Genomic DNA, 13,830 nt, shown 5'->3' with positions numbered 1-13,830 from the left:
CGAAGCTAAGGGTGCAGGTAGGACACAAAGTGGCTACCCACCACGAAAGAGGGTGTCAACCACTCAACCTCATTCTCCATGATAACTTTTGGAGGCCACGGGCATCATGCAGAGGTATGCAATTGACCCCTCTAAGAATTTGATTGGTCACACTAGGAGTTCCTACACGACTCATTGTAAAGATGAGAATGTTCATAGAAAAAATCAAAGCTAGCAACCACAGGTATTGTCGTGGGTTCGTAACCATGATGGTAATTGGTTTGTTCGACATGGGTCGATGTTTGTATCTTCGGTGCCTTGAGCACTCAAAACACAAGGGGTTTATCCTAGTTCAGGCGCCTAAGCCCTATATATGTCTAGCAGTGGTGTTCTTCATGTTAGGAATGCTCAAGCAAGAGTTCTTACAACAGAGTCAAGAGAGTGGGAAGTAGGGGAGTAAGTCAAAGGACCAAAAACGGTGACAAGAGGGGGTGGTGAATGGGAGCCTCAAATTTCTTTCAAAACTTTAAGCCGCTATCCCAAAATCATGACCCAAGAGCAAAGGCACTAGAGAACGGTATGATCACAAGCCAACGGGTGGCTAGGTACCTTTGGCAATAACCAAGAGGTATAGCGGATCAACCGAGAATAGACGGAAACAAGTGCTTGAGAGAATGAGAGAAAACTGCACAATCTACACAAGCCCAGACTGTCTACCGTAGGGAGCCCGGACTATCTGCGGGTCAGGTCCCGGACTGTCCGGGGTTGAGGGCCAGACTATCCGACGTTCAACTCCTGAAAATTAAACAATGAGAAATAGTTCTGACCTAGGTAGAAAGAAGAACGACAGACTATCTGTGGTTGAATCCTGGACTATCCGCAAGTCAAACACCAGAAAATGAAATTGCTGAAACAGTTCTGGACACGCTTCAGCAGCAGCCCCAGACTATTCGCAGGTAGGCCCGTACTGTCTGACGTTCAGAGCAGCAAAACACGACCAAAAGAAGACCTTCTGCTTGCAACATGAATAGTACAGTGGAGTGTCCGGGGGTCAGGGGCGGACTGTCCGCGAGTCATGAAATCAGCATGGAACAGATCACCCAAAAATCGCCTCCAACCAAAATCCGTTCGATTTGCGGTCAAACAAAACCAATTGCCACCAGATTTTAACCACAAGGTCACAAGGCAAATAGGTGAGCTACCTCTAGGAGATCATCGTCCAATTTGAAGCCAATCAACAAGAAATTGGATGAACAAGAAAAACACCGGTTTTCTAACCCTAGAGCTTGATTTGCCCCGATCTATGTACTTATGAGGAATTAGATGAAATCCCTTAGTGGAAAGGATCAACTCACATCCTAGTTCATCTCAGTGTAAAAGGAACAAATCAAAACGGTCTCAAAACAATGAATCGAACCACACTAGTGAAGGGGGAAATGAAGAACGCGAAGAACACAAACGCGATTCACAAGAACAACTCACAAATTGAATCCTAGAGGACACAAGGAGGTTAGGGCCTTCATTCCCGCTGCAATATTTGGTTCTTACACAAATTCTCCAATTTGTGCACCTCTCTCACAAGAAAACCTAAGGGGAGGGGAAAACCTAGAGAAGGATGAAGCAAAATGAAAGAGGTAAGGGAGATGGGAGCTCCCTCATCCGATTTTTTAGGGCTATTACACAATCCTAGTTTTGCCCTTAGATATTTTTTAGTCGAACCATTTAACCCGAGGGCACTGTGGTCCAACCTGAGGTAGCCCTTCATGAGATAGCTTCGCCTTGACGCGAACTCCTTGATGCCACCATGTGCCATCCGTTCCTCCTCGGAACCTCTGCCCGGGTTTTGAGGCCCAAACCCGTGAAACCGACCATCGATGGTTTTGAGGCCCAAACCACCAAACCGCCCGCGAGTAGCGTACTCCATACGCATCCCCCATCACTTGACATGTGTCACCACCGTCCTCGACCGACCGACCTCCAAGTCTTCTTGAGCCCCACTCAACTCGCACATCCACCGTCTTGACTCGATCAACACGATCACTCCCATGTACACTTGCACTTGTTGATGTCCTAGATGTTAGCCACCACGGCTAGTCACCCGGCCTCTTGGTCCCTTAGTACAAGCCTCATGTCCATCCTTCACCGCTCTCGGTCCATCGGCATGGCATATCCCTACTTGACCTTCACCTCACTGTCAACCACCGCCTCCGAGCTCCACATCTGCACACCACAAGCCAAGAGATATGTCGCACAACCCAACTCATGCCATGGTTAGCTCACAAACTCAACCTAGGTCGTGGATCACGTTAACAACCACTCATCAGAAAATGAACTACAAGGGCACATATCAACCTTGTGTTCGCAATCTCCCCCTTGATGAGTGCATTGTCAACACCACACACATGAACAACTTGAGCAAAAGAAAAAGAAGAAGAAGAAGAAACAAAGAGCTCACCCAAATGACCAAAAGCCAGAGAAAAGCCAAAACAAGGTTATTTGAAATGAGCAACACTTTGCAAAAACTTGGTCCCCAAAGACCTGGCCAACGGCTCGACGCAACCAAGTACAATACATCTAGCCCTCAAGAAGAGGCAAAACAGTCTCAACACCACTAGCAAAGCTCAAAAAGCTAGAAAAACAGCTAGACCCTCCAGAAGAGGCAAAGACTCAACACATCTAGCAGAAGCAACTCAAACGCAACTCCCCCTGAACAAATGCATGCACTCAACATGAGGTGGGTTTGGTATCTCTCCCCTTTTGTGTGTGGAAATCTCTCCCCCTTGTTGACACATGCAGTTATCAAGCTAAACCCAAAGACTGCAACTCCCCATCAAATATGCTATGAATGCAAAGGATGCAGAAATGCAAAAGCTTTAGGAGTATAGTAATTAGAGTGAAAAGATGCTCTAACTAGTGCTATCATGTGTGTGTAGCAACAATTACAAGTGCTAGCAAATGCTCAAACTGATGAAGTGAAACAAAATATGATAGTTAAGCAATTTGAGCAATATTAAGCAATTTCAACAAGGGATTCACCACTGAAAGTAGCACATAGTAGGTATGAGCTAGAAATCAACCTAGTGCTAACAAGTATATATAAGGTGAACTACCCCAAGCAACGGTCACACATCATGTCAAAGACAAACCTAAGACTTGTGTTTTCATCAAAATTTAAATTTATCAAAGTTTGCAGCTTAACACAAGAATTAGTCAAAACATGTGTGTGCGAGAGGTTATCGGTACTGTCAGGCCTAACTTAGCAACGATGCCAAGACTATGTCATAGACAATCAAAAGCTTAAGACAGTGGTTTCAGCATCCACTACAAGGCTCCAGTTCATCCAAATGTGCAATTAGAAGCCGTCTCGATACCTTGACGTAGGACAGTATAGACCCATCTCGATCTTTTCTCATCACTTAGCTTGATTGTCAAGTTTTAGCACAAGAAAAGTTGTCCAAGCAAGTGAATGACTCAAGGCATGAGACATAACAACCTAATATATAAATGATAGCATAAGGGATCTCAACAAGACCTACACATGCTAGTTGCCAATCTCAGCGGTGAACAATTTTCATGTTTCAACAAGTTTTAGTCAAGTTCACAGTTTGGAAAAAACAAGCTCAGCTCATAACATGCATCAATTGATCAAAAAGAGCTTAAGCCAAAAGCACCATTAGGTACATGCATAACATCCCAAATAGAGCATAATTTCAATCTAATCACTATAGTCATGAAGCTCAAAATGCACTATAATACATGATGAAATGAAATGCAAAATGCAATATGATATAAAGGACAAAAACAAAAACTAAGCTAAAAAGAACACAAAACTAGAGTACAACAACCAAAGTTCCCCTCCTCTAAAAAGGGAAACAAACTCCAAGCTCCCCTCGCAAGTGAGCAAACTGGGCTTGGTCAAGTGATTTTGTGAAGATATTTGTGAGCTAGTTTTAGGTATCAATGTGGTGCAGATCGATATCACCTTTCTCATAGTGGTCACGCAAGAAGTGAAAGCGGACTTCTATGTGCTTTGTTTTTGAGTGAAGGACTATGTTTTTGGCTATGCTTATGGCACTGATGCTGTCACAAAACAAAGGCACTCGCCTAAACTCTAACCCAAAGTCTCTCAGAGTAGCTATCATCCAAAGCAGCTGGGAACCACAAGTAGCAGCAGCAACATACTTAGCTTCTATGGTGGATTGGGTGACGCTAAACTACTTATGAGAAGACCAAGACACAAGAGAAGATACAAGAAACTGACAAGTCTCCAAAGTGGACTTCCTCTCAACATGACACCTAGCATAATCCGCATCAAAATACCCACAAAGAGAAAGAGAGGAGGAGGCCAAAACCAAAGACTAAACTCAGGTGTGAAACGAAGGTACCTAAGGATCTGCTTGATGGCTTGACAATGAGACGTGCATAGAGAAGACTGAAAGCATGCACACAAATAGACCACGAACTAAATGTCCGATCTCATCGCCGTTAGGTAAAGCAACGACCCGATCATGCTTCGGTACTCCTTCTGGTCCATAGCTTCTCCTTTCTCATCCGCATCTAGGGCCATCGTGATCGACACAGGAATCGAAAGAGGCTTGGCCTCACCCATATCAAATTTCTTGAGCACATCCTAGTGTACTTGCCTTGGTGCACAAACGTCCCCTCGCGAGTTTGCTTGATTTGTAGCCCGAGGAAGAAAGTCAATTCGCCCATCATGCTCATCTCAAATTCCCTGCTCATAGTATCTGCAAAATTGGCAACAAGTGCATGACAAGAGCCACCGAAAATGATATCATCCATGTATATCTAAACCAAGAGAGTGTCAGTGCCTTGCTTGTGGAGAGAGGAGAAACAACGTTTTATCAAATGAACCCATTTTAAAACCCTTATCAAGCAAGAAAGCTTTCAAACGCTCATACCAGGCTCTCGGGGCTTGTTTCAACCCATATAAGGCTTTGTGGAGTTTAAAAACATGGTTAGTAAACTTAGGATTTTCAAAGCCAGGGTGTTGCCTCACATAAACCTCTTCCTCTATGTACCCATTCAAGAAGGCACTCTTCACATCCATCTGATATAGCTTGAACCCTTTCGAAGCTACAAATGCTAAAAGGATCCTAATGGCTTCTAAAAGGGCAATGGGAGCAAAGGTTTCCTCATAGTCTATCCCCTCTTTCTGGCAAAAGCCCTGGGCTACCAATCTAGCCTTGTTCCTCACTACCACCCCATCCCCACTCTGTTTGTTCTTGGAAACCCACTTTGTACCTATGGGGTGGCAATCTAGTGGAGGTGGAACTAAAACCCACACTTGATTTCTCTCAAAGTTCTCTAACTCCTCATGCATAGCATTGACCCAATCAGAATTAGATAGTGCGTGTCCAACAAAAGTAGAGTGAGCAAAGTGTGAGATGTGATATGACCTGGACTGCATGACTCGCTGGTCGATATCGCTGATCATGGTCTAAGGTGGGTGGTGACGTTGAATGTGCCGAGGTGCTCCCCTTGAAGAAGTCGCCTCCCCCTCAATAACAGCTGGGGCCTCCTTAGGTGCAGCTGGTGTAGGCTGAGGAGGCTGCTCGCACGGACCCCAAGTAGTGAAAGAAGAAGGATCGGGGCCATGAGTTGAAGTAGACATCGCAGACTCGAGAGGGGAAGCCAGTGGAGTCAGCTTGGGATCACCCCAATCGGCATCTCGTGCTCCTCCTCTACAAAGATGCTCTCAGCTATCTCCTGATCACCTGCACATTCAAAGACAGGAATGGAACAGGGCATGGTTTCATCGAATGTGACCTCATAGGTCTCCACAACTCAGTTAGTTTCAAGGTTAAGAACACGATATGCATGAGAGTGAGAAGCATAACTAAGAAAAATATAGTCGGAAGACCTAGACTCGAACTTGTCTAAATTACCTTGTTTTAGGATGAAGCATTTGCATCCAAACACCTTGAAGTTACTTACCTTTGGTGGTCATCCGAATCGCAACTCATAAGAAGTCTTCTTCATGAAAGCTCGAAGGAAAATGCGATTGGAAACATGGCACGCGGTGTTGATCGCTTCAGCCCAATATCTCCTAGGAGTCCTATGCTCATCGAGCATCATCCTAGCCATCTCAACAAGGGTCCAATTCTTGCGCTCAACAACACCATTTTGCTGGGGGACATAAGGAGAGGAAAACTGATGCTCGAGGCCTAAAGAAGCACAAAAAGTTTCAAAATGAGTATTCTTGAATTCTATGCCATTATCACTATGAATTGCTCTCATGGCATTCTTAGGGAACTCATTTTGCAACTGAAGAATCAAATCCCGAGTATGTGAAAAAGCCTCATCCTTACTCTCCATGAAAAACACCCAAGAGTAGCGAGAAAAATCATCCATGATCACTAGAACATACCACTTCCCACCATCTGACCAAACCTGAGCTAGACCAACTATGTCCATGTGAAGTAGCTCACTGGGTTCCTTGGTCATGACTTTGTTCATAGGTGGGAGAGAAGCGGCAACCATCTTCCCATGATGACAAGGGTGGTAAACCAAATCCTTCTCAAATCTCAACTTGGGCAATCCTCAGATTAGATCAAGTGAGCTCAACCTAGATAGTAAGTCAAAGCTCAAGTGACCCAGTCTCCTATGCCACTTCCAAAGCTTAGAGGAGGATCTGGCCACCAAACATCGAGAAGAGCCAAAGGAGTGAGAAAACTTAGCTCGAAAGACATGGCCAAAAGGGACAATCTAGCAAACAAGATTTCCCTGAGGATCAAGAACTCGAGACAAGCCGGTCTTAAAGCGCACTTCAAAGCCATCCTAAAGGAGTTGCGAAACTAAAAGCAAATTGAAATGCAAATTCGAAACCAAAGCAACATCCTTCAAGACAAAACTCTTTGACCCAAATGGTCTCATGACAAAGCACCTTACCTTTGCTATTGTTCTCAAAAGTGATGTACTGCTTACATTTCACGTGGTTGAGGCTAGAGAACCATTTTGAACTTCTGGTCATGAACGGTCGGAATCAATGAGCCACGTATTCTCTAGGCCTCCATCCTGCATCAATAGAAAGGCATGGGATGAGCAAATGGTGCAACACTAGGGTTACTAAACTATGAAGGGTACCAGTATTGGCTCATTTTCCCTAGAAAAGTGTTAGGAAAAACACCAATCATACCATGTCCCATTTGAGGAAAGTGGTCACCACGTGGGGGAAAACGTAGTCTGCTAGAGCTATAGGATTGAAAGCCACTGCCACGAGGTCCAAAGTCATATTGATCATGACCTGAACCATGTCTGGCACGACCACCGTGTGGTCTCGCAACCTGAGGCCTAGTACCTTAAGGCATTGCACCTCTAGGCCTAGCATTGTGCCTCTGAACGGGCAGCACATGTACACCATGGGTCGGGTGGTACATGTTCTGGTTGTTCAACTCATACTCTCGCCGCCCATCTCTTCCTCCTAAAGAAAAACTCAGCAAGATGACCAACCCTTTGGCAGTAGTCATAGTGATACCTCACCTCTCTCTTGGGTGGTTGTTGGCTCACTCTCTTGTGGGTATGGTTCACTCTTGGTGGCTTTTTGGCTTTAGGAAGGGGATACTCAGAGATGTTTGGTAGAGTATCAAGTGGGTTCTAGAGATGGTTAGGTTTTGGAACCCAAATTTGTTTCTGGGTTGGAGCTTTTGGAGGTTCTTGAAACACTCCATCTTTGGTGGTAGGCAAAGTCGGCTCAAGTGGAGTGATCTTGATCAATTTGGGAGTAGTGGTAGGTTTCTCACTTGGTTTCAATCCACTGTATTCTCCAACCTTGCCATATAGATTTTCACCCTTCCCACCTACAACAAAGCCTACACCCGATGCACCAGTTCCCTGCCTGAACTGGCTCATCATCATGCCCAACTACGGCTCACTGTAGGACACCCAGCTCAAGATGGACCAGAGGTTTGTGTTGTCTTCCTCGGTTCTCATCTTGTCGTGCCTTCAGGACTCAAGCTCTAGGTCCAAACCCTCATAGCGTGCACACCTAGCAGTAGTGCTATCTGAACTAGCCTTCTCAAGCAAAGAGATCCTAGCAACCTTCTATGCTAGCTCAGATTGCAAGCCCGAGCAGGACTTGCACGCACCCAACAAGCCAGACCTAGACTTCAACTCATCATTCTCATCAAGCAAAGCAACATACTTTGATTGCAAATCGATAAGGTTGGACACGTGAGCAGCACACTCATCGCACTCAACCTTGTCAAACTCTACTACAACAAGCTTCTTAGCTTCCTCAAGCTCCTTCAACACAATTTCTAGCTTGTCCTTAAACTCTTTCCTCTCACGGGCAGCTTATCTTGGCTAAACAGGGTGTCGTTCATGGTTTTAAGCTCAACAACAAGATAGTCGACAGAAGGTGTTACCTTAGTAGTGTCGTCGTTGATGGGAGCCACGTCCTTGCTAGCCTTCACCTCGGCATCGACAACCATGGTGCAAAACCCTCTATGGGTGGAACTGACAATGAAGCATAGCCCGGTTAGCTTGTCCTCGTGCTTCCTCTTGGACTCATCGTCACTCGAGGGGGAAGAAGAGCAGTCATTATCAAGGTCACTAAGGGAGGCAAGGAAGGCAGGCTCCTGGGCCTTGGCCTTCTTGAGGTACATCTTCTTGAGCACCTCCTTGTCGAATCCTCACTTCAACTTGTGCTTGCTGGAGGTGTACTTGTGCTTGATGGAGTCATACTTGTTGGAGGAGTGCTTGTTCTTCTTGGGACAGTGGGTGACAAAGTGGTTGGGGTCTTCACAGCCATAGCATCCTTCCTTCGGACCACCACAGCGTTGGCGATTCAAGCAGTTGTTGTGAAACTGTGAGAACCGACTAATGGCCAGTGCCAGCTCATCGTCCCCAAGGGCCTCCAACTGCTCCTCTATGATAGACACCAAAGAAGACAAGGCAAATGACATATGTGAAAGGTTAGCTAAAGAACTTGAGTCGTTACCTGAGACCAAAACCATAGTCGATGTAGAGGGGTTCTTAATCTTGGTTTGGGTCTGGTAATAAATCTCAGTGGGCTTGAGCTTGCTGAAAAGCTCATCCATAGTGAGGGTGTCATAGTTCGTGGACTCAATGATAGCAGACACCTTCACATCCCAAACCTTTTTATCTAGGGCATATAGTAACTTGAGTTACCTCTCATGATCATCAGAAGGTAGCTGTGGCTTGTTTGCCTATATCTTATTCACAATCGTCTAAAAGCGAGAGAACATGGCATCGATAGACTCTCCATTCAACTGAGAGAAGTTCTCATACTCTCACTTGTATGTCTCAAAGAGTCTAGTTTTGACCTGTGCGGTTCTCTCATGATAGCTCTGAAGCCTCACCCAGATCTCTCAAGCAGTCGTGCAATCAGAGACTCTCTCAAACTCAGAAAGTGAAAGACTCAAAAAGAGAACACTGCGAGCCTTGCTATTTGTCTTGTGTTGATCAATTTGATCTTGAGTGTTGCGAGTATCAAGCACAATGTAATTAGCATTCTCACAAATCTCCCAAACATTCCAATCAATTCCCCGAAGATGCGCCGACATGCGAATGTTCTAATAGGGGTAGTTTGTTCCATCGAAGAATGGTGGTTTGCCGGAACCACGCTCCATGTTGCCTTCATGGATCACTGACCGATTAAGGTGGAATGATCCTTAACCGGCTCTGATACCAATTGAAGAACAAAAAACGGCGACCAGAGGGGGGGGGTGAATGGGAGCCTCAAATTTCTTTCGAAACTTTAAGTCGATGTCCCAAAATCATGACCCAAGAGCAAAGGCACTAGAGAATGGTATGATCACGAGCCAATGGGTGGCAGGGTACCTTTGACGATGACCAAGAGGTACAGTGGATCAACCGAGAATAGATGGAAACAAGTGCACGAGAAAACGAGAGAAAACAGTACAATCTGCACAGGCCCGGACTGTCTGCCATAGGGAGCCCGGACTGTCCGTAGGTCAGGTCTCGGACTGTCCAGGGTTGAGGGCTGGATTGTCCGGCGTTCAACTCCTAAAAATTAAATGATGAGAAACAGTTCTGACATGGGCAGAAAGAATAACGACGGACTATCCGCGGTTGAATCCTGTACTCTCCACAAGTCAAACACCAGAAAATGAACTTGCTGAAATAGTTCTAGACACGCTTCAACAGCAGCCCCGGACTGTCCGTGGATAGGCCCAGACTATTTGGCGTTCAGAGCAGCAAAACATGACCAAAAGAAGACCTTTTGTTCATGACATGAACAGTAATGACGGACTGTCCGGGGATCAGGGGCGAACTGTCCGCGAGTCACGAAATCAACATGGAATAGATCGCCCCGAAAATCGCCTCCAACCAAAATCCGTTCAATTTGTGGTCAAATCAAAACCAATTGCCACCAGATTTTAACCACATGGTCATAAGGCAATAGGTGAGCTACCTCTAGGAAATCATCGCCCAATTTGAGGCCAATCAACGGGAAATTGGATGAACAAGAAAAACACTAGTTTTCCAACCCTAGAGCTTGATTTGCCCTGATCTATGAACTCGTGAGGAATTAGATGAAATCCCTCAGTAGAATGGCTCAACTCACATCCTAGTTCGTCTCAGTGTAAAAGGAACAAATCAAAAAACGGTCTCAAAACGCCGAATCAAACCACACTAGAGAAGGGGGAAAGGAAGAACGCGAAGAACACAAACGTGATTCACAAGAACAACTCACAAATCGAATCCCAAAGGACACGAGGAGGTTAGGGCCTCCATTCCAGCTGCAATCTTTAGTTCTTACACAAATTCTCCAATTTATGGACCTCTCTCACAAGAAAACCTAAGTGGAGCGGAAAACCTAGAGAAGGATGAAGCAAAATGAAAGAGGTAAGGGAGATGGGAGCTCTCCCATCCTATTTAATAGGGCTATTACACAATCCTAGTTTTGCCCTTAGATATTTTTTAGTCGAGCCATTTAACCCGAGGGCACTATGGTCCAACCCAAAGTAACCTTCATCCGACAGCCACCGCGCCCTTCATGAGATAGCTTTGCCTCGATGCGAACTCCTCGATGCCACCACGTGCCGTCCGTTCCTCCTCGGAACCTCCGCCCGGGTTTTGAGGCCCAAACCTGTGAAACCGGCCACCGATGGTTTTGAGGCCTAAACCACCAAACCGCTCACGAGTAGCGTACTCCATACGCATCCCTTACCACTCAACACATGTCATCGCCGTCCTCGACCCGTCGGCCACCAAGTCCTCCTAAGCCCCGCTCGACTCGCACGCCCACCGTCTTGACTCGGTCAACACGATCACTCCCATGTACACTTGTGCTTGTCGATGTCCCAGATGTCAGCCACCATGGCTAGTCACCCGGCCTCCTAGTCCCTCAGTCCAAGCCTCGCGTCCGTCCTTCACTGCTCTCGGTCCATTGGCACGGCACGACCCCTACTTGACCTTCACCTCGCCATCGACCACTGCCTCCGAGCTCCACACCAGCACACCACAAGCCAAGAGACATGTCACACAACCCAACTCACGCCATGGTTAGCTCACAAACTCAACTAGGTCATGGATCACATTGACAATCACTCATCACAAAATGAACTACAAGGGCACATATCAACCTTGTGTTCGCAGAAGTGCTATGCTAATCTAAGGCATTGATCTGGTTTGGTCTCCCCTCTTCGTCAAGATGGGATTTCACCGATTGTCTTGTGTCTCGGTTCCTCTGGCTAGGTTTTGATCCCTTGTATAGGAGCTCATGCCTTCCCTTATATATCGGGGAGGCCATGGGAGTACAAATCGAATGGTTTCTTCCTAGGGTTTCTCATCCTATGCTTCGGTCATTCTTCTCCTCTTGGCGCCGCTGGTCCTGCTTTGTCTTATAGCGGGGGCCCAAAAAAGTCACAACCGCCCCCTGACACCACTGTTGTAGCATGGCGCTGACCGCCAGGTGTTGTCTGTTGCTGCCATGTCTTCCCTTGCCCAGAGGGGGCTACAATGCGCACTCGGAGCCCTCAACTAAACTGTCTCGGAGGGTTCCTTGTCCTGACGTCATGCCCCGAGCGTGACGCTACTAAGGGAATGGCTGATGACAATGCCACGCGGCTGTGGAACAGAACAGTGGCCCGACACGTGTTGTTCTACGTCTGTCAGGCTCTGGATGCCTGACAGATTCCGGGACTTGCTTCTGTTGTTGCCTGGGGTGAGTGCCCAGCGTGAGCTAAGATTGGGGCAACCACGAGGGCTCTTGCCCTGCTGGGAACCCCCTCGGTCGAGACCCTATGCCTTGGCCGAGCCCCCGAGCCAGGGCGGCTTGAGCAGGGAGACTTGGTCCTTCTTAGCTCGCTTCTTAGCAGGAATATATGTTTTCTTATTTTTTTTTACTACTTCTAAACGAATTTTAAGAAGTTTGAAAATTAAGAATCTTTTTAGGTGTGGTGGATCTAAAAAAACAATCCTGAGAATAGATTTTTAAGGGCGGTTGTTTTAAGAGAACTGACCCTGAAAATCGATTTCTAGAAACAGTTTTCGTTTTTGACCGTGAGCAAAAACTTTTTCTGTACTAGTGACATACAAGGAATCAGTTTTACATGTTTTCTTTGCTTGCCCCATGGCTAAATATATTTGGAGTTATTCACTTTGGAAGGCTAGAAATGCTATCTGATGAGATGCGAGTGAAATCACGTAGAGGTTATTTGCATGATTTGTTCTTTCTATCATAGTGGGCAGGGCTACAGTGGACGGAACTCGTCTCCCAGGTATAGATGAAAACGGATCGGATACGGACGGATATCATCGATATTATATTTGTTTTCATATTTTTGTCTGGATTCGAATTCGAATATGGATAGTGTCAACTATGCCGGATAGGATATGATTGGATATCGACATCATAAATATGCGATTTGAGTATTCAGATACGGATACGGTATCGGATGTTGGATATTCGGACTCGGATACGGACGGATCTCAACCCCTCTAAACGGATTCGGTTTCGAATACAGTCGGAAAATATTCGTACCGTTTTCATCCCTACTCCCAGGTGTCCAGGTGTAACAAGGTGTGGAGGTCCAGTTTCACCTCAGTTCGCAGGATAGAGCCCGGCTCGCCGGCCGTCACACTCCTACTATTGATCCTGTCCTTGTGAATGTAACGTAGAATCCGTAGTACTCTGCTTTGACTGTGATGATGTGCTACATTCTGCTCCATGATGTTGCTGATTATAAATCTTTCTATAGGATCGGACTTCTTTTTTTTTTTTTGAGGAAATCGGACTTCTTTGTTTGTGAACAACATTTGGATGATGTGAATATTGTCATGAACATGGGCCTCAATGCTGGGCTGAACGGGTCTTGCTTTGGAGGGCCTTTGTTTTTTTTCTGACGGAGGTAAACCCTGCTTTTATAAAGCAACACAACGTTCAACAGACATAAAGGAAAAAGAAGCAACTGGGGAAACCAGTTTCCAGTAACGAGCATAGCCCTAGCCTAAACAAAACAAGCACCCAAGCATTTCGACTCCTGTAAACTAAACAAAGACAGTAAAAAAACTGTCGAACAACTACTGCTAAGACCAAAGCTCCAGAGTCACAACACGCCTTCGACTTCCATGTCCTTCGTGAGCCTCCAAAAAGTCTCCAGCCAATCCCTCGTTTTTTGCACTTTCTCCTCCATGTACTCAGCATCTCCCGGCTTCAAGAGCAAACGCCACTTCTGCATAAATGAGAAGATTTTCCGGAACACATCGTTAGAAGACTGGGAATTTTTTCTCTATCCCCATCTTATTACGGGTATTCCAGAGCCCCCACAAAATGATGGATAACACGAACAATTTAATAAGATAATCTGAACAACCCAAAGGCACCCAGTAATCAAAGATGTC

This window comes from Miscanthus floridulus, chromosome 17, assembly GCF_019320115.1.
Source record: "Miscanthus floridulus cultivar M001 chromosome 17, ASM1932011v1, whole genome shotgun sequence".
Lineage (NCBI taxonomy): Eukaryota > Viridiplantae > Streptophyta > Magnoliopsida > Poales > Poaceae > Miscanthus > Miscanthus floridulus.
This window is presented reverse-complemented; position numbering follows the sequence as displayed.